The sequence below is a fragment of the Lagenorhynchus albirostris genome, chromosome 12 (assembly GCF_949774975.1).
Source record: "Lagenorhynchus albirostris chromosome 12, mLagAlb1.1, whole genome shotgun sequence".
NCBI lineage: Eukaryota > Metazoa > Chordata > Mammalia > Artiodactyla > Delphinidae > Lagenorhynchus > Lagenorhynchus albirostris.
Genome location: NC_083106.1, coordinates 11,956,530 through 11,983,057, shown reverse-complemented (window position 1 = coordinate 11,983,057; position 26,528 = coordinate 11,956,530). Strand labels below are relative to the sequence as shown.

Genomic DNA, 26,528 nt, shown 5'->3' with positions numbered 1-26,528 from the left:
GAAAAAAAAATAAGCTTTTTTTTGCCACACATGACAGCCATGATGCCTTAATATATTTGTATACATATATAATATAATAATGGCACAATATAGTAGTGTGATATGATATAAAGAATAAACGGTTGTTTCAGCATCATCAAAGTTTTACCAGCCTCCGAAGCATAAAGATCAAATCAGAATCGCTAAAGTTTTTCAATTGTTGAAGCTTATCATTTTGTGACTGATGGGAACCGATGGCCCGAAATTTCCAAATATTGAACCAAATTCCTGGTTGTACCTGTGGCAGCTGTGAACTTTACAGTCCCAATTCTTTATCATTTTAGCAAGGCATGGTGAGGTAGTTTGCATAGTGGTTAAACGCCTCAGTTTCAGGGTCACACTTCCTGTGTCTAGGTTCCGTCTCTGCTTACCAGTTTGTGTGTCTTTGTAAAGTTATTTGAAGTAATTACTTAAAGTAGTCCAGCTAGTTGGATCTTGGGGCTGGGTACTGTGCTCTTACAGATTGCATCCATGCTGTTATACTTACTAATGGATCTTTCAACTTTTACATAATTATTTCTTAATTTAAGGAAACCAGTAGCTACCCCAAATAAAGAGACAATTCTTAGATCTTAAGACACCGAAAGATGTGGAAATGTGTATTTTCAGAATTTTACACCCATAGAGCTTAATCACATCATTATTTAAGAAGATTTTTATTGACTTCAGATGCTAATAGATATGTTGCGACTTCTCTGGTAGTTCAGCTGGTTCTCATCACCAATCTAAACTAGGATGGAAGGCACCCCAGGCGCAGGGATTTTGTAAGCCTAAACTAACCATTGCCACAGTCAGAAATGGTTCTACCTGGTTGCGTTCTCTAAGGAGCTACGAAGGCTACATGGACCCATTAAAAGTTAGTCGGTGGCTTTCGTTTTAGACCTCATCCACTGAAGTCCTCAGTGTATACGTGGAGGAACCAAGGCCCAGCAAGCTTAGGTGACGTGTGAGTTACTGGCGGAATCTCGCCTGGAGCCTAGGCATGCTGACCTCCAAGACAGGGGTCTCTCCTGACCCACTCCCCCATGAGGAGAGCGATGAACACTCCGGTTCTTCCTGTTCCACTGGAGGAAGACATGGCATTTTTTTTTTTTTTTTTTTTTTTTTTTTTTGCGGTACGCGGGCCTCTCACTGCTGTGGCCTCTCCCGTTGCAGAGCACAGGCTCCGGACACGCAGGCCCAGCGGCCATGGCTCACGGGCCCAACCGCTCCGCGGCATGTGGGATCTTCCCAGACCGGGGCACGAACCCACGTCCCCTGAACCGGCAGGCGGGCTCTCAACCACTGCGCCACCAGGGAAGCCCAGACATGGCATTTTAGAGCACAGAAATTCATCAAACATTGAAACATTTGCTGTTGTATTCACACCGTCTCTTCTTTAGGAATTATCTTGGAAAAAAAACTAGGAAAAGTTATTCCATTGACCAGTGATGACCAGTTATTGTTCCTTTTGTCAACAGGCAAGATGATGAATGAAGTTCTGGCAGCTTCCTGTGTCCCAGGCCTTGTAGACATAGATGAGACGTGCTTCAAAGTTCCAATGTGCATCACATCGGATCTTGTTTAAGGAAGCGTTAAAAGGAACCCGCCGTTACCTATTGAAGGCTCTGTGCTCTCAGACATTGTTTCTGATTGAATCCAGAGGTTGCAAGCATGCCTCCCTGTATTACCTGTTGGAGCAGGTTTAATTTTATAAATTTTAAACACAAACTCTATGAGTTTCTAGTCCATAATTGTTCTTTTTGAGGATCCACTCAGACGAACAGTATTGCATCTGTAAGAGATACACACTTCCACAGGACCAGAATTTTTTTTGGAATATAAATGGCAACAGACTCCAGCTGTAGCATCATCCTGTACCAGTGATGAAAAGGACAGATTGCAAGGAAACCGTTCGGGGGGAAATGTCATGTTGTGTTGGAACTACAGATTACTAGAACCATAGCTTTAGCAAATCGAGGCTTTTTTCCTTGAACGTGACATGCATAAACTGTAGTTCTTGACTGGTGGCTTCAATCCATCATTATTAGTCATCTCCCTGGACAATCTCAAACGTTGAAAGCCTTCACCTTTCATTAAAAAAAAAAATGCAGCTTTGAGAAAATCCAGGTTCAATGTAGTCTTCCAAGTATCTCACTTCAGCCTTCGTGTCCTGGTCGTACAAACAGCGGGTACCTGGTGGCAGATGAGAAGCCTAGTGGGAGAGGAAGGAAGGGACAATAAGTGGGTATATCACATTGTATCGTCAACATACTTTATAAGTACGTTTCTTATTCCTTCTTATTCAGGCAGAGATTAGAAAAGTTTGTTGCAAGTATCCAGACCAGGATTTGTGTTTCAGAAATTATCAGTGTTCACAATACCTGCAGGGAAAAGAAACCAAACTCAAATATGAGCACTCTTTACACTTAAAAGAATATTTTTATCATTCTTTTATTTGTTTTGGCTCTGTCACTAATTAAAGTGCTTGGAATGCTGTAGTCTGTGGTCTCTTGACATTTAATCAATGAGAACCTAACACTGTCACAGTATGCTGCCACTTGGGACATTCATAATAAAAATTGAAACGAATTTTGGTTGATAGTCATTTATTTTGCTTTGTAGCTTAGCGCATCTTTTGTGGTTCACCTTTGCCTATCAGCCAAGCGATTTGTATGGCCATATGTCTAGACATAGAGATATATACATAGTTAAGGCCTTTCACAGTCTCTCATCGAATCACTGTCGTTTTCTAGATTTTAACAGCTACGCTTTATTTGTTGAATGCATTTCGATTATGCATTCTACAACATGGATTAAAAATCGTTCTTGAGGATTCTGCCTTGGCTTTCTTCAGTTTCTGATCATACCGTATTTTCTATTAGATTCATTATAATATCATTATAATATATTTTGATATTTTCTATTAAATAAGTAGAAAATTGAAGAAGGCTATGGGCAATCTGGTTCCAGCTCTGGGCCTTTCAATCACATCTTTCTTGTTTGATTCCGCCCCGTGTGTTGTGTGTTGGAGTATATTTTTATGTATTCCACAGCATTGTCCTAAGAAATTAAAAAACTCCAAAGAAACCCAACACGTGGGCCTGTGTAGAAAACGTAGACCTTGCTTGACACTTTTACTGCATTTGATATGGAAATAAGAAAAGAGCCCTTTCCCTCTATTCTTTTGTAACTAAACCTGCAATTGGCAGATACACCACTCATCCAGCTCCCAGCTCCCACCCCACTGGCATCCCCCCAAAAAAGGAACAGCATGGATTTGGGGATCAAAATAGACATCCTAGTACATCTATGAGCAAATGGCTTTGGAACTCTTCAATTAGGGGAAAGAAAACCTAACAGGAGGTTCTGGGTTCTTTTCAGTGGGCGGGTGGCAGGAGAAAGAATAGAATAGTGAACAAACTTAACAATAGGATCACCCCTTTAGACTGAGCTGTGTACAGTGTTAGCACTTAGCCGGAGGTGCATTTCTGTGATCAGGTGTACATCCAGGGCCCATCTGTTAGAAGAGTAGTCTTTTTAAAGTCCCAAGGCACCATAATAAGGGCAGAGGTTGATGCTTCTGTCTCCTGGACGAATTCCCTTTTCCGAAGCCTCTGCTCCCTTCTCTCTGCCTGAGCATCTGGACAAGCTCTCTTTGTGAATCAGCATGAATATTTAACAGTGCTCACTCCATCCCTGCCTTCAGTCTGTGGCAAAGGAAAGCTTTCAAAAGTCACCATTCTCTAGGGACTTAAAACATTTTGAGCTGGTTTTAAAGACAGTATTAGGTGACTTTGACAAACTGAAGCTATTTGGTGTTTACACAATTAGAAAGAATCCTTGATGTGGGTTGTTTGGTTTTATACTTGAATTCTAATACTGAGATGTCATTTAAATGAGATGGGTGGTCTTAAGCAATGTCTTTGTGGTTGATAAATTCTTCAGAGAGGAAAAAGAAAACAACCTAAACATCTGTTTCAGAATGGTCCCCGCGTAGGAATTACACATAGATGATTACTTATATTCAAAGCAATTTGTGTTTGAAATGATTGAAGAACATAAGTAGTTAAAATGGTTGAGTTTGATTGTTTAGAAGAAAGTCTCTCTCCATTCATTTTAGTAATTTTCCTAAATTTGCTATTTCTGCGTCCATTTGTTAAAATTGGGGAATATTCCACACTTCCGTGGATGGCATCAAATCCCATCCTTTTTACGGCTGGGCTTTCATTCAGGGGACTGCTTCAAGATTACCAGGAAAGGAACCTGGCACAGTATTTAGACTGGGGCATATTTACTGTTTTATAGATACTTACTTCACCCTTTAGCATCTGTGAGAAATGTTATGTTTACTTCTCTTATTTCTTCTGAGTTATACGTCTCTTTCAAAACATGTTTTTAAATATCATAGAAAAAGACTCTACCCATGGGCTATCAGGAAATGAGATGGAATTCCCTGGCAGTCCAATGGTTAGGACTCTGGGCTCTCACTGCTGAGGGCTCAGGTTCGATCCCTGGTGGGGGAACTAAGATCCCACAAGCCGTGCAGTGCAGCCAAAAAAAAAAAAAAAAAAAAGGAAATAAAATGAAGCTCATTTTCACATTCTTGTGTTATTGCAAAAATAAATTATTTTTTAATCCAAAAATATACAAACAAATCAAATACAGACAGTTTAGCAAAGAAAATTGTAAACTAGAAAAAAATATATATATATGTTATTATCTAAACTCTATATACAGGCCCAAGTACAATACTCAGTTATATTTTTCTAAAAAGATGTAACACTCATAGTATTTTTTATAAGAATAAATTTTTATAGTAAAATATATGTAATAAGACAAGTGAACTCAAAAGAAATTGAATAAAAAATTATTTTACAATAAAGACTAAATTATAACATGACTAAATTATAACATGACCATTAAAATTTTATTTTAATGATAAAATAAAAAACCTATTAAACGTATTTGATTAAAAGTAAGGAAACACTAGAGTAGTTCTCACTAAGAAGGCAAGGATTTTCACTGCCATAACATTCATAATATTAATACAAATTTTAATATCCACCAAGGGATCTGCAGCCTAGAAATAAATGTGGCTTTCAGCTGGCTGAGACTAACAGCTTGCATGGCTGGGAAAGAACCTAATACACCTTTTCTAATTTTGCCTGGATTATCATGGGTGAGAAGACTATTCTCGAGTAGAAGCAATGGCTATTCCAAAGATTTAAAAAAAAACTAGATGAAGACCAAGCCAAGTTCTCATTTTATATCATCTTAAAGGATCCCCCTGAAAGCGTTGCATTAGTATTTAAAAGTCCCCTGCACAACGTCCAGCAAACAAAGGGCCACAACAAACACACTCAGTGGGCACCTCCCTCCTTCTCACTGCATCATTCCTGTCCTTTCACCACTGACAGGAAAAAGAAAAAAGCTAAGGAGGAAAGAAAGTCAGTTTTGCCAGAAATGTCCATGTCATCAAGAGTTTTACTTTGCCTGTGTAGACGTAAGCACATGTATACACTTTGCGGGCCTGGAGGCCATGGCAGAGCGACCCGGATCCACCGAGGTCACAGAGAAGCAAAACTTCCCAAGACGAGGCCTGGCCGGGGACTCCCAGGAGACCCCGGGCAAGGAGAGGACATGCTGGGGTCCTGCCGCTAGAGCTGGTGGGGAGATGCCTCCCCAGAACGTGACCACCAGCACTAGAGATGGAGGCCCTCACCTGTGTGCCTAGGCCGGACCCCAGTGAGGCCCTGACTCCTTCACACTATCTGACTCCAACCCCAAAGTTTGGCTTTTTACTAGAATGTTATACATTTGTCTCCAAATACCAATACTCCTTTGTGCATCCAACGCATATGTATTTAGTGCTTACTAAATGCGCAGGACTGGTTTGAGATCAGAGGTAAAGCAGTGAATGAAAATGATGCTTGTGCACATCACTCAGAGCTGCATGTTAGAAAGGAAGAAGGTGTGCATTGTGTATTAAACAGTAGCTGAATGCAAAAGAGGCTCACGTGGGCAGGTATCAACCAAGTTTCCCTAAAAATGACTAGCTTTTTATTAGCTCAAGTTTCCACTGTAGGAAAAAGAAAACAGTTCTTACAGTTTATCTTTTTGCTGTTTTCTAGCCAGTGATCAGTTTATTGTTTATTTGGTTTTAAGAATCTTGGCATTGTGTTTACTTACAACAGCGAACCATCCCTATAGTCAAAAGTATAATATTTCTAAGGACTTATCTAATTTCCGTGGCCTGGCAGCAAAGTTCCCTGGAGAGAGATTTTTGCAAATAGGTCCTCTGATTGGACATTCCTCGCAACAGATCCTAAACAGGACCCCTCTTTTTTGAAATCCCTAAACTTTAGCAAAGAAACAAGTACCACCCACCGTCCATGAATATGGTCGTTAAATTTGACACAAGAAGTGACAGGTTTCAGCTGTAAGTGGATGGAGGGAAAAACTCAAACGACTCTCAGGCACGGTGACTCTGGCTTTACAAAATGACTTTGGAAAACCATAAATAAAACAGGAGAAGCTATTTCTACTATTAAACCATTCGAATTCAGAGTTTCTTAAGAGATCTCTCATTTCCAAAATATATGTGTATTTAATGGAAGAAGGACAGACTAAAATGAGAGGGTGGATGGAATACGTGGAAAGTTATTCTTCGCCCTCATTTTTCCTGGAGTGAGTCTGATTTTCCTGGAGCCATCTCAGCAGTACACGAACAACAAGGCTGGTTTTCCCAGATCCTTGTCACAGTAAACAGAGGCATAGAAGTAGGTTGACTCAATGTTTTCAGTCTAGTTAGAGCATGCTCAGGAAGATACTACTATTAAATACAAAAGAGGAAAATAAAAACAACAGAAAACCAGTGAATTGTGGATTTCATTATCAGTAGCTCCTGTCTTTATCTGAGGTAGAAGGGTGCATCAGATCTAAGTACAAGAATTTACCTAACTGGATTATAAGATGTGTGATGTGTAGGTTTGCTTTGGAAATCCAAGGATATCCATTCAGTGACGAACACTATAGACCCATGCAGGCAATATGTGTTACTTAAAACAAAGTATTAACTCTAATAAGTATAAGCATGACCACCATCAAATCATTTGCTAATTATCCTTTCTTGGACTTCAGCCAAGACATAAGCAGTAACGTTTCATTCAACTAAAATTCTTTTTACAGTCAAACTAAAAGCAGTAATTCCTCAGGATGCTTAACTGGACCATCAAATTTTTCAAACAGGTTCTGCAAGATGGCATCAAAATAAACTCTTATTTCCTAGCATAGTAGGGGGTTGAGGCTTTTCCAGTGAACTCCTATTTTTAAGGAATTTGAATATATTTCTTATAGGCACTAACACAAATGCCCTACTGGCTGTAATCCTACTGTCTTTGCTGTTGCAAAAGGCCGTCAGAAGGCTCCTTACCACTCTGGAGGCCATGGCAGTGCCAGCCACAGAGCCCGCTGTACTAAAGGCTAGCTTCTATCATGAATAAACATGAACTAAAGAGTCACTTTCCTCCCGAGAACGAAGCAAAAAGGAACCCCAATTAAAAGAAGAGATTTACGTAGTGCATTTTTGTTCAGCCCTTAACCATGGAGTCACTAAAAACCAGCATCCTATTGCAATCCTTGGTGCTTGCATTAAGTAAGTTTCTTCTCTTATCAAATTTCTTCCATTGCCTTTAGAGAAGACAGATTCCCTTATTCTGGTGTGTCTCCTCAGCGACGCTCAGCTCAGCCTTCAGTTTGCTCCATTTTATTCTTTGCTTGAGTTGTACTTGGCTTGTTTGGCAAATACTTGCAGCTGAAGATGCTTCCAGGCGCTAACACGGTCGTTGCCAACCTTGTCTGCACATGACAATCACCTGGGCAGCTTCAAAAAATACCTATGCCTGCATCTTTCCCAAGAGATTGTGATTTCTAGGGTGTGCCCTGGGTGTTGGGAGTTTTAAAAGCTCTCCAGGGGATCCTACTATGCAGAAGGTTGGGAACTGCTGGGCTAGAGGGAAGAAGGGAAAGGTTTGGTGAGCCTGAGCCTGAATCCTAGCCCTGCCTCCTGTTTGTTGTGTGATTTGGGGTAAGTTACTTTACCTCGAGGAGCCCTGATTTCCTGTCTGTAGAGCGGAGATAATCATGCAGGCAATTTTCTCAACTGTGTAGTGAAAATATCATGTACGTTACATGATCGGTGACAGCGCGGGTGATGTGTTTGGCACAGGAAGTGGTGGCTGCCGTGATTCATCCCGAGGGTAAAATAACGTTTAATCCGTTCCAAAGACAAGGAAATGCACTGTGGATGATTACGTGATGGGCTTAATGAAAGTGAAAATAGGTAGAGTGACAACCAGACTTGCTGCCGCCTGGGATGCCTTTTTTACCCCCTGACAATTGAATTGTTCATCTGTTGCTAGCTTGTTGGAGAGAATGATACAATGTTACACTCAGAGATAAGGCTATTGTGTTCATCTGTTTTCCCAGGGTGGGGTGAATCTACCCAGTTCTTTGTGAACAGGATCTGGTTGGCAGGTCAATCTGAAAAACTGGGAAGTGGATGCTTTCGAAAAGGCCAGTTTGACTCCATGGGTTTGGTGGGCACGTTGGCTGGTCACAGCTGACCCCGGCCAGGGACATCCCTGGGGACAGATGTGACAGGAAGTAACGGGGTGGGGCTGTCATTGTCTCCCCACACCATGCCTGTCACCTCTTAGGTCCTGGTCACATTAGAATCTGACACCTGATTGTATTTTTTAATCTAAGAAATCTCTCTTCCACTCCCCAATCTTTATTTCTTGTTTTGTGTTCATCTCAAATAAACAAAAAATAACTTCATTAAGAAAGAAAGGAAGAACTATAAACACAATGTCTATAGGGATGAGTGTGGTTCCTGTGTGCAGACTCAGGGACCAGGGTGGGGTGGGGATAGACTTTCTATCTCATTTTGCCCCATGTAGCTCTGGGGAGGTGGTCTTTTGTGGAGTGAAGAGGGGAGGTGAGTGGTGTACATTCCCTCCTGATAGAATCAGAGGAAGATCGAGTGTCAGAGCCCAAAGGAACCTGAACAATCACTTGAACCCCAGGGGTTCCTAACTGGGAACACTCTGAGAGTGTATGCAACATCTTAGGCAGATGGAAATGTTTCTTTGGTGGAGGCCATGGCCTTTTCAGCAGATTTGCAAAGAGCTTGGTAACCCTCCAGTACGAACCGATTTTACTAATAAGGGAACTGAAACAAAGGAACCTGTTCATAAGCACATAGGCAGTCACAGTGGGGCAGAACTCAGGTGGCCACGTTTTTCTCCCAGCTCCACTCCCCAGGTTTCACAGCAAGTTTGAAGCATCATCGGTGGGTGGGGGGCGCTTAAGCCGCAGGTTCTGCTAATTCCCCATTTATCACAGCCTGAGTCAGCGCTAATGTGATACAGAATGAGGTTTCCACTTTTCCTCTAACCAGGGACGTTTCATCCCAAAGGCACTAGGAAGAAGGCAGGGCTGTTGTAGCTGCCGAAAATCCTCCTTATTTTAACCTGCAGTGAAGATTCAGTCTGGCTCAGAGTTTTAGCAGGAATCGGGCCGTAAATTGGGGAAAGTAGGTGTCTTAGTCCGTCAGGCTGCTGTAAATAGAACAGGAGAAGCTGTTCTAAGCTTCTAAGAAGGGCACTTATTTCTCGCCGTCCGGGGGGCTGGGAAGCCCAAGATCAAGGCGCTGGCAGATTTGGTGTCTGGTGAGGGCCATCTCTCTGAGCCCTCATGTGGAGGAAGGTGGGGGCAGCTCCCTGGGGTCTCTCGTATAATCTCATTCGTAAGGACTCCGCTCTCACAACCTAATCACCTCCCAAAGGCCTCCATCACACTGGGATTAGGTTTTTAATTTTCTGAATTTTGGGGTAACACAAACACATGGTAAATAGCAGTAGGCAAAGGCCTCTAAGAAAAAGGATGCTTTGTATTTCCTTTTTCTTTCTTTAGCATAGTTTCGTTTTCACGAGGGCTCGCCCCCCAGGAGAGAGTGCAATCTGGTGGTTAGCAATTCAGGCTCTGGAGTCGATTTGGCCCGGATTGGAAAACCCCAGCTCCAACACGCGCTAAGTGTTTAACCTCATCTCCCTCTAAGCCTTCACTTCCCGTCTGTCACATGGAGACAACTGTGCCTACTTAACGGGACTGTTTCGAGGACAAATGGGAAAATGATTGAAAGTGGATTCTGGGTCTGACAGATCCCATCTGTTTACTCTGTTGAATGTATTCTGCATTGTGAAATTATATTGTCACTTTCATATTATTTTAAAAATGAATGTTTTAACATTGGGAAGGACTCAGTCCTGATCGTTCAAGTTTTAAGTTGATGATGAAAATAAGGGACTCTTGAATGACCACCTCCTGTTTACCTTTTATTTCGGCTGCTGTGTCATATGACCGACCTCAAACTTTTCCTGATTTGTTTTTTATATTTCCAAGTCAGAAAAGGTTACATTCTTGTTATAAATGATTCTCACAAGCGTAGAAATTTATAGAGTCAAAGATGACTAGTCCATATTTTTCTAAAACAGCTGCTAATAAACTTTCTAGGTAGATTGGTCTGGTTGAGCCCTCCATGTGGAAAAGCCTAGAAAATGTCTTTGATGTGCATTATTTTTACACACGCCTACTGACCTAGCCTCATCCTGGTTTTCTTGTGACAAACGTTTGAGGAGTTTTGCACTCCAGGAAGTAGTATTTTGACAGGATTATTTCCTGCTTTATTAAGTTTCATAGCTGCTCTAGTGGTGTTGAGCACAGGAGGCGGAGTTTGGTGGGAAAGGAAGACCCACGTCCTGTGTGGGGATGTGGAAGGAAGGAGAGGAGAGATGCAGACTCTTCTGGGGGACAGAGAGTCCTCATGGAGGCAGAGAATTTGGTACTGTGTTGCTGGAGACCAGTAGGTGCCCACTGATGCTATGGTGCTGGGGACTAAGACCAGGCTGACCCCAGGGAGGGCAGGGCTGCTGCCAGCATGGCCTGTGCCTTGTGCAGATTGCAGAAGGGGCCCCCTTTGCCCCGAGGGTACACAGCACAGAGAGAGGAACAGAGCTGGATTTCAGCCCTCGTGCACCGCTTCACAGATGCTCTTGTGCAGTATGCAACGTGTGCGACTGTGCTCAGCGGCTCGGTGACAGATGCAGGAGTTCAGTCATCCCCCACCAGCCAGGAAGAACAAAGGTAGTACTGAAGAGCAGGACCCTGCTCACTTAGACCCAGGTTTTGGAGGGATGTGGATGGTGGAGACCGTCCTGGGGAGATGGAGAGGTTAAGGATCTTCCTTTTCAGAATCTGGAGAGCATCTCCTTCAAGCTTCTCCATGGCTTTGTGGACATTCGCAGCCTCTGTCCCCTGCCTACCGGCTGCCCTCTCACATTCTTCCCGCAGCCAGGCTCTGTTCCCCTCCTCATTCTAAGGCCCCTCCCTCCCTTGCCTGGCCCCTAGGATTGTGACCTTGGCTGCGAACGGCCATAGCTGTTGTACAAACACACACACATCACACACGGAGACACCCCCGACACACACCTGTTCCCATTGCTCTTAAGAATAAAACCCGGATCCCTAATGTGCCCTGCACTGGCCTGCAGTGACCTGCCCCTACCCTGCCTACCTCCCAGCCTCCCCCCGCCCTGATCTCGAGCTGCGCTGGTGTCCTCCATCCTGCCAAGATGCCGTGCCCTGAGGGCTGTGTCAAGGCTTTCTTTTGAAGGCTCCCAGCTCAACACTCAAATGCACCCACATGCCACATTAGATAGTTTTCGGTGCAAATAATGTTTTAAAGGTTTCCGTATTTCAAATAATTTTGAGATGATTGAACTATGAGTGCCTCCTTTCATTTGAATGCCTGTGATCTCTCAGCCATCTTGCACACGCTTGAGGATCTGATCAAGTGAGAGTGTCTAAGGCTGCACCTTTTCCCCAAACACAGTGCAAGATTTATGACTGCTAGGCCCTAAGACAGCTGAGAGCGTGTTTTGTTTTATTTGCATTTTATTAAGCAGTAATGTCAACTTTGTAGTTTTCCTTTCATATTCGGGGGACAATGTCTTTTTTCAGGCCTCACACCTTTCTCCAACGTCCCCCCACCTCTCCCCACCTTGTCTGGCCAACTTCTGCTTCATCCTCAGATCTTGCCTCAGTGTAAACTCCCCCTGGGGAGCCTTCCTGACCCTCCTTCTGGGTCAGCGCCTCCTGTCACGTCATCTCACAGCACTGAGTCACTTTCCTGCAGAGCACATCCTCTGACTTTCACTTCAGGACCATCTGTGTGACCTGCCCTTCAGGATTTCTTTCTAGCACCGGACGGACTATAAGTGCCACTTTCATGTGGATGTACGCGGCCCTTACTCACAGTCTCGGAATAATCAGAGCTGGCCGTGTAAGCAGCAGCCAGGCTGCGTGGCATCTTCTTTTCACATGCACTGGGCTGCCATGCATTTACCTCCTGGCAACTTTAAGAAGTCCCGCCATCTTTACAGAATCAGCATGCTGGTGTGGGGAAGATGGGTGCAGTTTCCAGTAACAGAATGTAAATAAAGACCCTTGGCAGTTCAATGGTAGTGTTGTTACGGAGCCAGACTGCTCGAGAGGTCACGCAAGCAAAACCTGTTCCAAGCCCCCCCACCCCGTCCTCGTCCATATCTTTCCCAATGGTCTGGGGACAGCGCGTAAGGCACACTGATCAAATTCACGGGGACCCTGACTCAGTGAGATCCTTCAGAAGACCTCAGTGAAAATCCAAATGACCTCAACTAGTTTATAAAATGTCCCCATAACACCAGCATGAAATTCCTTGGGATTAATGCCAGGTGGTTGGTCCCGCTGAAACCATTCCCCTTCCCCTCCCCCCAAAGGAAGAGGACAGGCAAGTGGCCGGCCAGAGGGGGTTGTGGCACCCCCTGGGGTGACTGACCCCCGATAGAGACTAGCCTCCTACCGACATGGGCTCGGGGATGGAGCGCACCAGTGTTGGGGGCCGTCCTGTGAAAGGATGCGCCCACACCCCTCTGCCCCTCACACACACCCAGCTAGTGACACACACACAAGGAACAGCTCGTTTGTGGAATACTTCCTATGTACCAGGCTCCACACCAGGCCCTTTAGACACGTTTTCTTCCTTAATTCTCATAGCACATCTAGCATGTATTCTGTGTATGATGGCATTTAGAAAGGTAGGGTAACTCGCTTAATGTCACAGCTGGTGGGGCTGCAGCTGAACCCCGTTTCTGTCTCCCTAGCTATCGACCTACCCAGCCAAGCACCAGGGTCACCCAGACAGAGACTGAGAGAAGGACGGTAAACCCGTGGAGGTGTTTGGTTCCCCGCGCAGAGCCCGAGCAGGGCTTTCATGCACTCGGGCGGGTTCCCAGCCAGGATTAACCTGCTTCCTCTCCTGAGATATTTTGGCCTTATATTTCAGCAGACTGGTAAAGAAAATGAAGAATGTGTTGCTGGTAAAAGAAAACAATGTCCAAACCCAGTGAATCGTAGGAAGCCCCTTATCACTCTGGGGCCTCCTATTTCAGGATTGCTTGTAACGTGTCTTGCATCTTGAAGCTGCCTTGGCCAGACAGGGATGTAGCCCAGGAATTCCACCTGTGACTTTAGGCGCAGCAGTTCTTGAGGGAGATGTTCAGGGAGGTGGGAACCAAGAACCAGAGGTCTCCAGTGCGACGTCTGATCTCCTTCCTCTGGCGGGAAGGCAGGCTATTGGGGAGAGCATTTCACTAAAACCAAGAGAGCTGAAAAGTGGAGAGTTGAATGAGGTAGATGGGGTGGAAGGAAGGGGAAGGACAAAATCCAAGTACCTGATGGGTCGTTTATTCAACCTTTAACAAATATTTATCAGGGCCCTGGGATACAGTCGTGAATAAACAAGCACCCTTCCTACATAGGACGTAGGTTCTGACGTATGAGCTACGTGCATGGTCTGTATGTTCTAAGACAGAAAGCCACAAAGATGTGGCTAAAATAATTTCAGTTGTAATAAGTGCAATGATGAAAGTCAGAGTCTGAGGGAGAGAATTGGGGGCAGGGGAGGAGAGGAGATAAAAAGTACTGCCAAGGAAAACTCTTAAGAGGTGACATTTCGGCTGTGACTATAGTTCAGATTGTTTCCAGGTGTGCCGGGCAGGCCCCGAGGAGATTAAGTGGGAGAATGTTATCATTCTAATCACATCACTTCTGCTGCCCTGCCAGGAAAAGATGGAAGAGGGCCCAGTGGGAGAGCAGCCCCAGGGCTCTCCTGAGGTCAAGGGGGCTACACAAAGATGAGAGAAGGAGAAGTGAGAGAAGAGGGTGCATGTTTTTGGAGACAGCCTCAGTAGGACTTCCCGGTGGGCTGGGAATAAGGGTGTGTGTGGGGGGGGGGGGCGCGTGGTCAAAAGATTTCCGGCTGCATAGACATGGAGCCGTTTTTCTAGGTGGAGAAAGTAGCTGTCTAAGCAGAGGGGCCCTGGGGTGGCCGTATGGGGTCTTGGAGAGCCGGGGGGATGAGAGGGCAGGGAGCATTGTGGGTCCGCTGGTCAGGGGTGACGTCGGTGAGCAGCAGAGATGGAAATTGGTGTGAGGATTAATCAAATGCGGAACGTGCGGTAAAGCCATCCGCACAGCGCTGGGAGCGTCGTGATGAGTCAGTAAACGGAGCTGTCATTTCACTAGGAACCGTCCAGATCCCTTGTAGGAGCCGGGACAGGCTGGGCAGGATGGGAAAGGACAGGAGTGAGACCTGCAGGGCAAGGCTGGAGACACCCTATAAATGCCGTATGTCCTCTTGGGGTCACCAAGGGAAACCCAGAGAGCGGTGTCAGAAGGGAGTGGGTTTCCGCCCTGATAACCTGCGGGCGGGACCGGCACAGCCATCAGTCAGCCCTGGGAGGGTCGTGGGTCCTCAAGGTCAAGGGGTGGGCGAAGCCTCTGCTGTCAGACTTCTGACCGCAGAGCCTGGCCGAGCCTGGCCGGCTCCTGATGCCCTTGGGTACGTGGCCCTGGCAGCAGCAAATCCCCTCCCTCGTGCTTATCCTCCTTCCCGTGGAGAAGGTCCCCTCCAGCCCCCATTGTTTCTGCTGTTCCCCTTTCCATCTGGTCCCCCCTTCACCTCCCCACGGGGTCTGGTCTGGCCCATCCACTCAGTCACGACGTGCTGAGAACACAACTCGGTGACGTGATGAGCAGATGAGAGCCCGGGACCAAATGTTTTCCCGCCATCCCGATTCTTTCTGTGCCAAAATAAATACACTCAATTTTTAATTGTTCCCTGTTTCAAACTTATAAATGGAAAGGGGACCTCGATCTCAAGTCTGCACTCTCAAACTAAGTCTCCACTGCCTTGAAGCAGGTGTCTGACCTGAATAGCTCTGTGGACTCAGACCTCGTAGGGAAGAACACTGATATTAGGAATCCATAGCGCCCGTCTTCTTATCAGAAAATGGGGGGAATTCTGTTTAGCTATTTCATAGGATCTGAGCTGTAATTATTGAGAGCTAATGTTTTTAAAAACTGGAACTTGGAATTTCCCAGGGGATGCTTTTAAACTCAGGCTGTTTTAACGCAGACCCACATGTCCACACACACACACACACTCTCATTCCTTCATTTCAGACCACGCACATCTCCGCAAGGTTCACTGACCATCCTAACAAAAACAGCTCACGGTGGCCGTGACCTTGCAGAAACAAAGGCCAGAGCCGCAAGCTTTAAGTAGTGTGTTCCTGATTTTAAAAGCTGCCTGCTTATGACCTTCCTTTCTAAGTTTTCCATCGAGGACAAGTCAAGATTTGAAAAGATGTCATGGTGGGGCAGTTGGGAAATGCGATGCGTGGCTTCTGTTTTCACTGTGAGGACCTTCCCAGGCCTTCCTGGGTCCCAAGAGGCGGGTGGGAAAGGACACAGCCTGCCCCTGTCACAGCCCATCCTTCACGGGACAGGAAGCCCAGCCTGCCCCTGGGTCCCTGCTTCCCTGACACAACTGGAAGTCTCTCACCTTTAAAGCCTGGGGAACCAGGTGGGCCCAGGGGTTTTTGGTACCTGCTCTGAAGGGAGGGACATCGGGGGAGTCAGGGTGCCCCATATGGGCAACATCTTGTGCCCCTGGAAGGTTCTGAGCTTCCTTCTTGCACGCCCGCTCCCCAAGTGAAGACTTCCATGTTGAAGGCGCTTTGAAAGGCCAGCAGGGTGAAACTGAAAAGAGGTTTTACAAAACCGTACCCGGGATGGGGGCATTTTCCTGATGTTCTTAGGGCAGCACATCACACTTTTTTCCCATCTACTTAATGGCAAAGGGGAAAAAGTAAATCCCCATCCTCTGGAGGCCAAGGGCACAGCTGTGGTCATCACACACGTTGAAATAGCTTGTTTTATCCTCAAACTCCTGTGATCGTGAAAACATGTGCAAACTTTGCACTTTATTCCAGCAAGTAGGTTTGATTCAGTACACAAGTCATGGGTTGCACTATGTCAAACTACCTAACTCTCCGACTACACCTCCCCTTGGTCTTTCACTTTAATCTGTTGGAAACCGAGATCATTATCTTCCTGCCTCTTGTTCCTTCTTGTTTTCCCCAGACGGTTCAAATCTTGCAGACTTCCCTGCTAGTTTCCCAGCTTTGTTTGCTGTTTGAGTATATGCGCAGAGGTGGAGACCAAAAACAGACAGACAAACGAAAATAAATAGGAGACTGACGAAGAAGTTCCCAACAGTGTCCCATTGGCAAGTTGCATCTGCAGAAGAGTGTGTGTCACCTCTGTTCTAATACCAGGCTGGGAGGTGGAGGGAGTTAAAGGAACTACAGCAGAAATTCCAGACAGAGTCTGTTCCTTCTACTTCTCAAGGATCACGTCAGAAAGCTCGTAAGAGCTTCGGGAGGAGACCCAGTGTAATACCCTTGTCAGTAAGTTTAGTTGAACCGTGAAAATCAGGCAGGTGACTTAACTGACTCTTCCACTGAACTGACTGTGCTTGTCCAAGTATCCTCTGTACACTACCTTAAAGAAGTTCATTCATTGCTGTGTGAATTTAGCAGATGATGCCCCAAAGGAAGATGAAAAACCTAGGGAAAACATTAGTTTTCTTAGCTAGAGTAGGAAGTGTGCAGTAATCAGGAATGCAAGAAGCATCCTGGTGATTTCTTTTTTAAATGGTGTCCTGCCCTTCATCTAAGAGTTTTATAATAATGGAAGTAATGGGCCACTTAGCACCCAAGCACTTCCCGTGCCTTGCTAACGGTCCCCCTGCAGCCTGACACTTCATTCCCTTCACACCCCCTGAGGTGGACTCTCTTCTCACCCCCATTCGCAGATGGCTTAAGGGGATTTAAAGACTCCCCCGGACTCACACAGCTGCAGAGTGGCAGAGCCAGTCTCCATACCCTGGTCCCTCTGACTCAGGAGACGCACCTAAACCCACACCCGCCATCTCTCTCTCTGGAGAAAACTTGCCTTTCTGCAAGATAACGAACAATATCTAAAACCAGAACTCTAGGACCACATTTATCTTTCTGGTTGTTAGTGTATTTTATATTTAGGGCATGCATTTAGTGAGGCACTGTGTTTATTTTTCTGCCGGAGGTTATATGGTCTTCTGGGAATTAGAATTACTTATAATAAGAAGATATTTACTTCCATAATTTAGCCAACATAGCTTTTGGATTAATTTTATTAGCTCCTGAAGCTGGAACTGCAACAACCAATTCATACAAACACAAAGTTTTCAGCATCTTTATAAAGGCTACCTCAAGAGGGAGCTCCTTGCAAGCCTTAGATTTATTCAGTTCTCTCAGTCCTGAAGCTTGATTATAAAACGTATTTTCAGAGAATGGATTGCAATCCTGTATGAGTGGAGAGGAAGTTCGCAGAAGAGGCTCAAGGGAACAAAACAGAAGTTTAGGAATTTGAATCCTTAGGTGGGTGGCCATGAAGATCCAGGGATTTAAATTTTATAAAAATTACTATCAAGAGAACTTAAAGAAGAACTTCTACAGTCTTTTAGTGTGTGGAATCGTAGCACTAGAGGGGCTCTTAAGAAGACAGGGAGAATTGTCGGGACTTCCCTGGCGGTCCAGTGGTTAAGACTCTGTGCTTGCACTGCAGGAGGTGTGGGTTCGATCCCTGGTCAGGAAGCTAAGATCCCACGTGCTGTGCGGCCAAAAAAAAGAAGAAGAAGAAGAAGAAGAATTGTCTTTCCCTATTGATAAGGACTTTGGGGCGGGGGTGGGGGGTGGAGGTGCAGGATTCTCAACTCTGCTCAGTAACTGGTTGCGTAGTTTTCTGTACTGATACAGTATCGTGAAGCAAAGGGCACCAGGGCATTTGTTTTTGTTCTCTATGAAGTATTAGCTCTTCTGAAGAAAATACAGTGAGGCACAGTTAAAAGACAGAAAGGAAATGAGAATGGAAGTCTATTTAACCCAGAAAGAAATAAGAAAGGAGGCGCATCGGAATTTTTAAAAATCCAGGTGGGATCGACAGAAAACAAATCAGAGTAGCAGACTTAAATCCAACCACATCAGTAACTAACAGTAAATGGACATAAACGGAGTAAACGCTCTAATTTAAAGGCAGAGATTATTATTAAACTGGAGAAAAAGAAAGACCCAATGACATGCTGCCTTTAAATATAAATACAGGTAGATCAAAAGTAAAAAGATGGAGTAAATATGTCTTACAAACAGTATGCTTTAGAAAGCTGGAATAGCCAAATGAATGCAAGATAGAATAGATTTCAGGATGATGAATATTATCTGAGATAAAAGGGTCAATTCTCCAGGAACACATAACAACCATAAATCTGTAAATATCTGGTAACAGAGCTTAAAATATGCGAAGCAAATATCGACAGAATTTAAGGGAGTAACAGACAAATCTACAATCACAGGTAGAGGTTTTAACATCCCTCTGTCAGTAATTGATAGAACAACTAGAGAAAAAAGCATTTCCTTTCATCTAGATTGGCCATCCACCAGGGACTGAGCTGGTATCAGCCAATGCGTGCTCTGCTCACGATGGGCTTTTATTTAATTTCCTTGGCTAATGAAGGAGCAGCTGTCTCTGTATCCTCTGTTGCCCAAAGGATGTCTCGAGATTGATTATAATTGCTGTGAGAGTGAACCTGAGGTCTTTACCTTGGCAAGTGAACTGGAGAGGTTTCCTCATCACTTGTAGGTACACTTGAGATCAACCCTGTAGTCTAGACAGGATGAGTTTCTAGCGCACAGAGTAAACTGCTTCTGCCCAAATAAGGTGAGGCCCCTTTCTCCAAGGAGCATTTTGTAACTGCTACAACACAAGACTCTCAGGGAAGTGGGGCTCCTTCAAGGGTCCTCATGTTCAATGTTTGCTGATGAGCCCTGGAGTTTGGGACTGGAGTTTTACCTCTACAGCTAAGTGACACTTAAAGACTCATTCATTATCTTACAGCCACTTCAAGCCCAGACTGTGTTGTGCCGGGAACCACTTAACGGGATTATTGCAGGACGAGGAGCAATCTCACTCTCTGGGCTCCAGTCAGATCCCCCTCTCATCCTGCCACTTACCAATTCTCAGCCTAACCGTCTCCTAAGAAGAGAATTTTTCAATTTCCTGCAGTGATCGGAACTAACAGTTTTCCCAGCCTGCAGAAAGAATGGATTGAAAATTGTGGACGTGCAATTAGGATAATACAGAGCCATTATTTAGGTTAAAACACCTTATGCTCCTGGATCACTTCAGATACGTGTGGTTGTAGAGCCTCGACTCCCTGGCCTGGCCTGAAAGTAATTCTTATTTTGAATTGAATTTTTTTTTAGTTCAGTTTAAGCTTTATTTTCTAAATTAAGGGCAGTTAGAAAGTAGAAGATCTGCTCTTATCCAACTCTGTGGTGGCAATAAGTGCATTCAATCTCAAGTTGAACCAAGAAGCCAAATTAAAGAAATTGCACATGTTTGGTGGTAGGGAGAGAATATCCTAGATCAAAATTTTGTCAGGCAAAGGGAAATAGTCCTAAAGTGTATTTACTAAATAGGGAGCTGGTTTCCAATGGGTTTTTATCTTTAGACCAATAACATACATTACGTAAAATCCTACCCAGAGCAGGAGAAAATCAGAAAAACATTAGGGACTAATCCATGGAAAAGAGATGGGACTGAGTATGCGGGCTACTCTATGAATCATTCAATCCCCTCTGCCCTGAGACACTCAGGTTCCCAAGTCACTTCTTTTATTTTTAGAATCAAGATTGTGATAAATGCGATATTTGTTTCTTTTGTACAGTACATTTTGCATCTATTGTTCTTTCTATCTGGTTTCCTCAGATAGGTGAGTAACTCTGCCTGATGCCAAAGAAAGCCTTTGTGTGCCCCTTCAATCCTTGCTGGTCCCATTGGTGGGTCCCCAAATGGAACATGGCATTTTTCCATTTTGTCTTTAGTGAAAGTAACAGAACATGAAAGACTTTTTGCTCCAGCCTCCTAAAAGGCCCTACCATTTTACCCTAACTTTTATTACTATTTAGATAATAAGGGGGAAGGGGGTGTTCATGGTATTGTTTCAGAAATATTCTGATAAATCATCTAAATTAGTTACTTTTCTTCTAATGGTTTAATGACATCTTCCAAAGGGGAGAAAGACATTTGGAGCCCATTTATTTTCATGTAATCGATGTAGGAAAGGGGGAAAAGGTGACACACTCTTTCTCCTTTTTCCTTTGAGCACTTTAATCAAAAAAGAGCATAGGACTCAAGTCAAGTAGGTCACCAGTTATTAATTTTGTGCGCTTGGGCATGCAAGTCTCTTCTGAGCCTGTCCCCTTGTCTATAGACTGGGGGGCTCTGTTCTTTCCTGTTTGCCTCATGAAGCAGTGTGAGGAGAACACACTGCAGGGGAGAGGCTAAAACAGTGAGAGGCCTCATGGACAATCCTTATTTACAAGTTTTCATTATAATTTGGAACTTTTCTTTTCACTCAATTATCCCTTCTCATTGCTAGTTTATCTGTACCCTAATCTCAGGCTGTTATTCTTACTGTGACATCTTCCTACTTCCCTTTTTTCTATTTGCTCATCCACTTGGCAGATCAGCTATCGCGTTTTCCTCATTTACCATGTAACCCAGCTTCCTTTTTTATTATTATTTTTTTAAATGGAAGTATAGTGGATTTACAATATTATATAAGTTTCAGGTGTAAAGCATGGTGATTCACAATTTTTAAAGGTCATACTCCAGTTATAGTTATTATAAAATATTGGCCATATTCCCTGTGCTGTACAATATATCCTTGTAGCTTATTTGTTTTATTTTTTACTAGATATTTATTGGAGTATAATTGCTTCACAATACTGTGTTAGTTTCTGTTGCACAACAAAGTGAATCAGCCATATGCATACACATGTCCCCATATCCCCTCCCTCTTGAGCCTCCCTCCCACCCTCCCTATCCCACCCCTCTAGGTCATCGCAAAGCACCGAGCTGATCTCCCTGTGCTATGCTGCTGCTTCCCACCAGCCAACTATGTTACATTTGGTAGTGTATATATGTCGATGCTACTCTCACTTTGCCCTAGCTTTGCCCTCCCACCCCATGTCCTCAAGTCCATTTTCTTTGTCTACCTCTTTATTCCCGCCCTGCAACTAGGTTCATCAGTACCCTTTTTTTTAGAGTCCATATATATGCGTTAGCATACGGTATTTGTTTTTCTCTTTCTGACTTACTTCACACTGTATGACAGACTCTAGGTCCATCCACCTCACTACAAATAACTCAATTTTGTTTCTTTCTATGGCTGAGTAGTATTCCACTGTATATATATGCCACATCTTTATCCATTCATCTGTCGATGGACATTTAGGTTGCTTCCATGTCCTGGCGATTGTAAACAGTGCTGCAGTGAACATTTTGGTACATGTCTCTTTTTGAATTATGGTGTTCTCAGGGTATATGACCAGTAGTGGGATTGCTGGGTCGTATGGTAGTTCTATTTTTAGTTTTTTAAGGAACCTCCATACTGTTTTCCATAGTGGTAGTATCAATTTACATTCCCACCAACAGTGCAGGAGGGTTCCCTTTTCACCACACCCTTTCCAGCATTTATTGTTTCTAGATTTTTTGATAATGGCCATTCTGACCGGTATAAGTTGATACCTCATAGTAGCTTTGATTTGTATTTCTCTAATAATTAGTGATGTTGAGCATCTTTTCATGTGCCTCGTGGCCATAGGTATGTCTTCCTTGGTGAAATGTCTATTTAGGTCTGCCACCCATTTTTTAATTGGATTGTTTGTTTTTTTGATATTGAGCTCCAAAATATACAATTTTGGAGATTAATCCTTTGTCTGTTGTTTCATTTGCAAATATTTTCTCCCATTCTGAGGGTTGTCTTTTTGATGGTTTCCTTTGCTGTGCAAAAGCTTTTAAGTTTCATTAGATCCCATTTGTTTATTTTTGGTTTTATTTCCTTTACTCTAGGAGGTAGGTCATAAAGGATCTTGCTGTGGTTTATGTCAAAGAGTATTTTTCCTATGTTTTCCTCTAAGAATTTTATAGTGTCTGGTCTTAAGTCTTTAATCCATTTTGAGTTTATTTTTGTGTATGGTGTTAGGTAGTGTTCTAATTTCATTCTTTTACATGTAGCTGTCCAGTTTTCCCAGCACCACTTATTGAAGAGGCTGTCTTTTCTCCATTGTATATTCTTGCCTCCTTTATCAAAGATAAGGTGACCATACATGTGTGGGTTTATCTCTGGACATTCTATCTTGTACTGTTGATCTATATTTCTGTTTTTGTACCAGTACCATACTGTCTTGATTACTGTAGCTTTGTGGTATAGTTTGAAGTCAGGGAGCCCGATTCCTCCAACTCTGTTTTTCTTTCTCAAGATTGCTTTGGCTATTCGGGGTCTTTTGTGTTTCCATATGAATTGTAAAAATTTTTGCTCTAATTTTGTGAAAAATGCCATTGGTAATTTGATAGGGATTTTATTGAATCTGTAGATTGCTTTGGGTAGTATAGTCATTTTCACAATATTGATTCTTCCAATCCAAGAACATGGTATATTTCTCCATCTGTTTATATCATCTTTGATTTCTTTCTTCAGTGTTTTATAGTTTTCTGAGTACAAGTCTTTCACCTCCTGAGGCAGGTTTATTCCTAGGTATTTTATCCTTTTTGTTGCAATGGTAAATAGGAGTGTTTCCTTAATTTCTCTTTCTGATTTTTTGTTGGTGGTGTATAGGAATGCCAGAGATTTCTGTGCCTTCATTTTGTATCCTGCAACCTTACCAAATTCATTGATTAGTTCTAATAGTGTTCTGGTGGCATCTTTAGGATTTTCCATGTATAGTATCATGTCATCTGCAAAGAGTGACTGTTTTACTCCTTCTTTTCCAATTTGTATTCTTTTTATTTCTTTTTCTTCTCTGATTGCTGTGGCTAGAACTTCCAAAACTATGTTGAATAAGAGTGGCAAGAGTGGACATCCTTGTCTTATTCCTGATCTTAGCAGAAATGCTTTCAGTTTTTCACCATTGAATATTATGCTTGCTGTGGGTTTGTCATATATGGTCTGTTTTACGTTGTCAGAGGTTCCCTCTCCGCCCATTTTCTGGAGAGTTTTTATGATAAATGGGTATTGAATTATGTCAAAAGCTTTTTCTACATCTATTGAGACAATCATGTGGTTTTTATTCCTTAATTTGTTAATGTTGTGTATCACACTTATTGGTTTGCCTATATTGAAGAATTGTTGCATCCGTGGGATAAATCCCACTTGATCATGGTGTATGATCCTTTTAATGTGCTCTTGGATTCTGTTTGCTAGAATTTTGTTCAGGATTTTTGTATCTATGTTCATCAGTGATATTGGTCTATAATTTTCTTTTTTTGTGATATTTTTTTCTGGTTTTGGTATCAGGGTGATGGTGGCTTCGTAGAATGAATTTGGGAGTGTTTCTCCCTCTGCAATTTTTTTGGAAGAGTTTGCGAAGGATTGGTGTTAGCTCTTGTCTAAATGTTTGGTAGAATTTACCTGTGAAGCCATGTCATCCTGGACTTTTGTTTGTTGGAAGATTTTTAATTATGGTTTCAATTTCATTACTTGTGATAGGTGTGTTTATATTTTCTAATTCTTCCTTGTTCAGTCTTGGAAAATTGTACCTTTCCAAGAATTTGTCCATTTCTTCGTGGTTGTCCATTTTATTGGCATATAGTTGTTTGTAGTAGTCTCTTATCCTTTGTATTTCTGCAGTGTCAGTTGTGATTTCTCCTTTTTCATTTCTAATTTTATTGATTTGCGTCCTCTCTCTTGTAGTTTGTACCTCATAATCCCTTACCCCTATCCTACCCCTCCCCTTTCCCACCCCTCCCCTTTCCCTATCCCCACTGGTAACCACTAGATTGTTCTTTACATCTGTTAGTCCGTTTCTTTTTTGTTATATTCACTAGTTTGTTTTGCTTTTTACATCCCACATATAAGTGATATCATACCATATTTGTCTTTCTCTGTCTGACTTATTTCACTTAGCATAATGCCCCCAAATCCATCCACGTTGTTGCAAATGGCAAAATGTCATTCTCTTTTTAAGGCTGAGTAGTATTCGCTTGTGTGTGTGTGTGTGTGTGTGTCTCGCATATTCTTTATTCATCCGTCTATTGATGGACACTTAGGTTGCTTCCGTATCTTGGCCATTGTAAATAATGTTGCTATGAACATTGGGATGCATATATGATTTAAATTAGTGTTTTAGTGTAACTAAGCTTTAAATAAAATTTTTGTCTCCAAAACCATCTTTAAACATTTCACAATAACCTTCCTATCGGCTTCCTGTTTTAAGAGATGAGTTTTTGGGAATTCCCTGATGGTCCAGTGGTTAGGACTCCATGCTTCCACTGCAGGGGACCTGTGTTCAATCCCTGGTGGGGGAACTAAGATCCTGCAAGCCTCACAGTGTGGCCAAAGGAAAAAAGAAAAGGATGAATTCTCCACATTTATTCTACAGTTTTGTAATCTTAACATTCTGTAGGTTTGCATCTGGTACTGAGTACCCAGGATTTGCTCTCTGGTTGGGGACTTGACTGACTCATGACTTGAGAACGTTTCTTTCCCTGCTCCCTTTCCTGGGGGCGTTGGCTACCTCTGGCCTCACTCCATCCTCAGAGCTGCTTAGCAAGACTTCTGTCTTCAGCAAGCAACTAGCACCCACTGGGTTCCAAAGCTCCTTTTTTAAAAAATAAATTTATTTTATTTATTTATTTTTGGCTGCATTGGGTCTTCATTGCTGTGCGCGGGCTTTCTCTAGTTGCGGTGAGCAGGGGCTACTCTTTGTTGTGGTGTACAGGCTTCTCATTGCGGTGGCTTCTCTTGTTGCGGAGCACGGGATCTAGGCGTGCGGGCGTCAGTAGTTGTGGCACGTGGGCTTCAGTAGTTGTGGCTCACGGGCTGCAGAGCACAGGCTCAGTTGTTGTGGCGCACAGGCTTAGTTGCTCCACAGCATGTGGGATCTTCCCGGACCAGGACTCAAGCCCGTGTCCCCTTCATTGGCAGGCGGATTCTCAACCACTGCGCCACCAGGGAAGCCCCAAATGCAACTTCTTCTGTTGCTTTTTGTTTTGTTTTGTTCTTAGCTTCAGATGAAGGTCCCTTTGCAAAGAATGTTAACGCTTGATTTGTTGTAAGACATTGTGGAAAGTAGTATTATCTACACTGCTCTTATACTCTAGTGTTTGAGGGTTGGTGGCCTGATTCTTCTTTTGAGGCTATGTCTCATTGATGTAATTCGAAAACAATTTTAAACCCACAGATTAAGAACATGTGTTTCTTCACGTCACATGTTAAGAGAGACTTTAATTCATTCTGAAATCTATACTGAAGAATATCTTAAAGCAAAATTGCAACTTTGCAGCTATACTAACTACAAATTAGATCGAGTAGGAGTACAGTGACCTGGAGAATCAGACCAGAGGCCCATCCAGCTAGAATTCTTCCTCCACAAAGGCCTCCAGTTTTTTTATGGTTGTGCAGGAGGGTGGGTAGAATGGGGCATGTGATAAGGTGGAAAGATAGGTTTTCCTTCTCTGGTCTCAGTCTCAGAATGTCTGGAATGTTCTTCAAAGGTGGATCTGTCAGCATGACCTTTGCTAACTCCTTCTTGAATCCCTTTATTTTTTATCTGCTCCCTCACGGGACATAAGTTTCATATTTTTATTATCTACAGTAGCACAGTACTTCCTCTTTTTGTCCTAAAATTACCTCTTTCAAGCTTTAAGGAGTGCCCTCTGCCTTTAGGATTTGGGAGCGATGATTCCATCTGCGTTTTCTCCCTTCAGTTCCACCCTATCCCAGAGGCTTTGATGGTATCTGCTCAGCCTTTGTTGTCAAGACTGAGAAAGCTAATTTGGGTTCAGAAAGTGGAAAATATTCAAAGGAGCCAAATAATTTTTGAGTCAGCGTTCAGTGGTCCTCATTGTTGCAATGCAGGAGCACATTGTGGCAACCGTTGACAAAGGGTTAAGCATCACAG

General features: G+C 43.4%; 1 protein-coding gene across 5 annotated transcripts in view; it reads left to right on the top strand.

The window, feature by feature from the left end:
* SCAF8 (SR-related CTD associated factor 8) overlaps positions 1-26,528 on the top strand; it is a 198,680-nt gene that overhangs the window by 133,986 nt on the left and 38,166 nt on the right. Inside the window, exon 21 of one of the 5 annotated variants that reach the window (XM_060167254.1) lies at positions 1,500-2,580. The exons of the other annotated variants lie outside the window; for them this stretch is intronic. The gene's annotated coding sequence lies outside the window, so the exon portion shown is untranslated. Of the gene's footprint in view, positions 1-1,499; positions 2,581-26,528 lie in introns of those variants that run through there. 5 annotated transcript variants of the gene reach the window in all.